Genomic DNA, 4,715 nt, shown 5'->3' with positions numbered 1-4,715 from the left:
TATCCGTCGAAACGCGTACATTTATTCACATCACACATTCTCATGCAAATTTACATCTAAAAATAAATTAAATCCGGATATTGAGATCCGAAAATTAATCCGGATAAATTAATCTGGACATTGATATCCTTTCTTAGTTATATCTCGACTTTCTGAGAATATGACATGATCGCAAATTTATGAAAATATGTCCACATATATTAACAAATACTAGATAATTATATTTGGGATATGTTTATATCGATGATAGCATAAATAAGTTTTTCGTGAATATGCTAAGAGTAAATTTCTCATAACATTCTACATGTACGTTTAATCCATAGTTTATTTTTAATTCGTTGAAGTCTAGTCCATCCCTTCGATCCCTTTATGTACAGCTTATGTTATAGCTGTCTGGACCATTTAACAACTGACTTGACTGGTAATAAACATTATCGAAATTCGAGACGGAGCGAAACTAGACTATAGCTCTTAGTTCTGCGCATACAGGATGCACAGTAAATCATGAGTTACAAGCGGACGTAACTAAACCAACGTGGACTTGTAAATCATGAGTGATAACTCCTTTGTAATTGCATACGAATAAGATTCAGTAATGTGCTTTAAATGCTTTACAATTACACACATTTATTCATGCAACTAAAATTTTAATACTCCTAATGAGCCATTTTTCAACTTTGATATATGTGAATGTTTCATATTTCCAGTTCTCTTTATCGAAAATTAAGAAAAAGATTAAAATTCATATTTACAATTAAAAATTGTAATCTTTTCGACGTTAAAATACAAATAGATGAATCTGCTTACTGTGAAATTTTTCGATTCGAATTTTCCGGGAAATTTCCTTCTCGAGAATATTCGCTTTAGATATGCAGATTCTTTTATGCACCATTCTAAGAATCTACATACACTCGGCTTTGCAATCGTGAAATGTCGTATAGATCCAAAGATATATATGAATGTTCCCCTTTTGCACACTAGCGATTACCATAGGGGAAAGAGAAAAAAAACATTTGAGTTTACAATCTGAATCATCTTTACAACAGATAACATTTGAGTTCTCTGCTCAGAACATTTAAATTTAATAGCAAGAAAGATATGTAAAATTCTATAACAAGTATTTTATTTCTTGTTACATTCTGTAGAGATTAAATTTTATATGAATAACGAAAAATTTTAAGTTTTTACTTAATAATAAAGTAAAACGTTTCAATAAAGTGAATAATGAAATAAAAAATAAATACAAAAATATTAAACAATATACGTTTGTAAAATACACATATGTAATATTAAAACTATGTAAAATTTTGTCATATTTTGTAAATCAAATTTTTGTTTTCTCTATTTTTTAAATTGCAGATAATTTTCAATTCTACGAAAAACTGAATTTTATGTATTTTTACAATTTTATAATAAATAAATGAATAGTGAAAATGAAAAAAGCAAAAAATAACTGGCATAAAAATAATTGCCTATGTAAAATAGAAAAGTATCTATAATATTCTATCTATAATATTCTATAATAGTCTATAAGTATCTATAATATTCTATCTACAAGTCGCAAGTGTGTGTTGACCTAATGTAAAAACAACTTTTTCAAGGCGAGCATCGCTGTTGCATACTTGCACGTTTCGACTATAAATCATCCTCCGTACAAGCCTGCAAGAATTAAACTTACACAAACTCACAAGCATATTTTACGATGATATATAACTTTACGCAGGTACGAGCAAAATATTACAAAATTATTTATCGTAAGAAATATCAGCACAAATCTTTCATTTTTTTCTACAGAATTTAACTTTAAGATCCTTATTATATTGTTGTATCTTTTTTTTTTTTATATTAAATTTGAAGCAACATTTGAAATGGATAGATTTGTTTTGCTACTGAAGTTTACCGCTGGCTCGTTTGGAAAATTAGTTTTACGTCGAATTAATTCAACGAGAGCCGAGAGATTGGCCTAAAGTAATTTTACGAGGAAGATGATTCAACGCGTCGCTTTAATGCTATGTGCTGAAATTGCGTAATAATGTTCTAGCATAATTCATCAAACTGAAAACCGCAATGATAAAACCGAATAGTTCCATCATGATAAAATCAAATGGTACCACAATTTCAATTAACTAATGCATTTATATAAATAGAAGAAATAACAAACAATAATTCCCACAGAGAATGCAATCAATATAAAAAGCAAAGAGAGTGTATAGTTAGTTAGCGTTATATATTTTCTAAATTTTTGGCTATTATTATATTATTATATTCTTTAAAAAATATAAACTTTCTAATATTTTTTTATATAAAAGGTATTTTACGAACTAATTTTTATATTCAATGAAAGATTCTTTATTATTTTATTTATGTATAACAAAATTTTTTAAATAATCTAATATAAATTTAAATAACCTGAAAATATCTTTTAATAAATTTTAAAAATTATGAAAATTAATAAAATTCTACTAAAGAATAAATTAATCTCAAATTTTATATTCCGTATAGTGGAAACGTTAATTCTTTTTTATAAACTCTAATTAATTGAAAAACTATTTACAAAACTAAATCATGAATTGCACATAAAGTGAAAGGACAACATCTAAATGATATTGGGAGGATAAGATCTAAAATATATAAAGCAAAGATAAACTTGGGGTAAAGCGGAATTAAATTTTGGCGCATCCAGAAACACGCAGTGTAACAAATTATGTTAAATTTTCGAAAATTTTGCCATATGTACCTACTCTTATAGGTCTGCTTAAACTTATGATGAAGTTAAGTAATGGATGAAGGTAAGTAATTAAGACTATTCGTTTAATATGTCTGCCCAAGTATCTCATATCTTATTTTCACTATTAGCATAGTAACTATAGCGTAATAACGTAATAACGTAATGAAAGGTATATGCTAAAGTTAATTTCCTGTGTTTTATTTCTTTATACACATTCGCATAAAACTTACATGTAATTTATTTAGAGGAATACAAGTTTAATATATTTTTTATTATAAGTTTATTTTTGAAACTTTAGATTCACGAGACCAGATATTCAAGAAATTGCACTGTATGCATCAGTGCATATGTATTACTTCCTGAAAGTTTACCCAGTTGAAATAACGCGTTTAAATCACTTCAAAAGGGGTCGTACGTACTACTTCGATGTATCGGCGTCTAGTCTATAAATAATAGCTTTCAACTTTCATTCTGCCATCAAACTTGCTATCCTGAGACGTATATTTTTAGATAATTAAATTTACTTTACCTATCACGTAAGACTTTTCCTGCGAGATAATATTTAACTTACATCTCTCAAACAATGAGTTTGATTGAACGGTAGAAAAAAACGCCCACGAAATAATATAACGCAATCATTTTGCAAACATGCGATGCGATCGATTGTTACACAATATTATTTATTCATCCCACCCGTTATTGCACTACTACGTTACTACGTTATTGCTGAAGTTTGGGTCAGTAATATCCAATATATCGCGATGCAACCCACGTTGATAAAACTACGAGTAGAGAAATTTGCAATGCGACACAAATTAGCGGCGATGTAATTACATTTCGCATCGATTAGACACAAATAAAAATTATCAACGCCTACACGTCCCAAAAAAAGATCTCCTTGACCTTCTTCATCAACTGTCGTGAACAACTTCTAAAGTATTTTGTAAAATCGGTGGACTGTGCATTTAGCAGAAAACGCGTGATATTAGTAATGACTTAATGGTCTCGCATATATGGAAATATGTGTGGATATAAAGATGTATACGACAAAAATCTGAACTAGTATACATTGTAATGACAATGTATATTTTCCATTTTTTTCTATTTTTTTTCACATAAAAATCCTGGATTGTTCTCATCGAGAATCAGCATGTTATTTTGATATTCTATTTTCCCTTGTTTTATAAATCACAGATATAGTTTCAATTTTATAAAAAACCGAACATTATGTTCTTCTGAAATTATATTTCATTTCTTCAAAATTAAAAAATCAAAAAATATATATACATATATATATATATATATATATATATATATATATATATATATAATTGAAAAATATAAGTAATATATAAATATATTTATTCTAACTAATAAAATTATAATAATATATTTTGACATTATTTTTAATAATAATAAATATATTCTGATTTTATGAATTAGCAATTAGTTTTCATTCTCTATTAATTTAAGTGATGAGTTGATATTAAAGATCATTTCAGAATAATGAATATTACATTAATTATTATTCATAATATAATTTAAAAAACATTATCACATAAATGTATCAAAACATAACTGGTTTTTTTATAAGAATATATAACAAAAAGCAGGAAATGTGTTAATAAAAAAATTAAAAGAATAAATTAGAGAGATTAATATTATGAAATTATATCATAATTAAAATAATATGTGCAACTATGATATTGTTATCTATCTGAGTTATCTGAGTTGCAAAAGTGAAAAAGATTCTAAATTAGAGAAATTGCTATAAATTGCATTTGTATTCGCAAATGCTTCGTATGGTCGAACAGGCAACAATGAAAAGAAAAAATGTGTTACAATTTCAAGGCGATTTGTAGCTGTTTCCAAATCGGCAAATCCGAATACATGCCAACTAGAGCGACTGTAATAGTGGTCCAACCCTCCACATGGCTGCGCTACCGTCGACCTAATAACGGGGGTGCCTCGCAACCAAAAGGGGGAT

Source organism: Pogonomyrmex barbatus, unplaced genomic scaffold, assembly GCF_055798465.1.
Source record: "Pogonomyrmex barbatus isolate J1 unplaced genomic scaffold, ASM5579846v1 scaffold6, whole genome shotgun sequence".
Lineage (NCBI taxonomy): Eukaryota > Metazoa > Arthropoda > Insecta > Hymenoptera > Formicidae > Pogonomyrmex > Pogonomyrmex barbatus.
Note: the sequence above shows the minus strand (reverse complement) of the source record.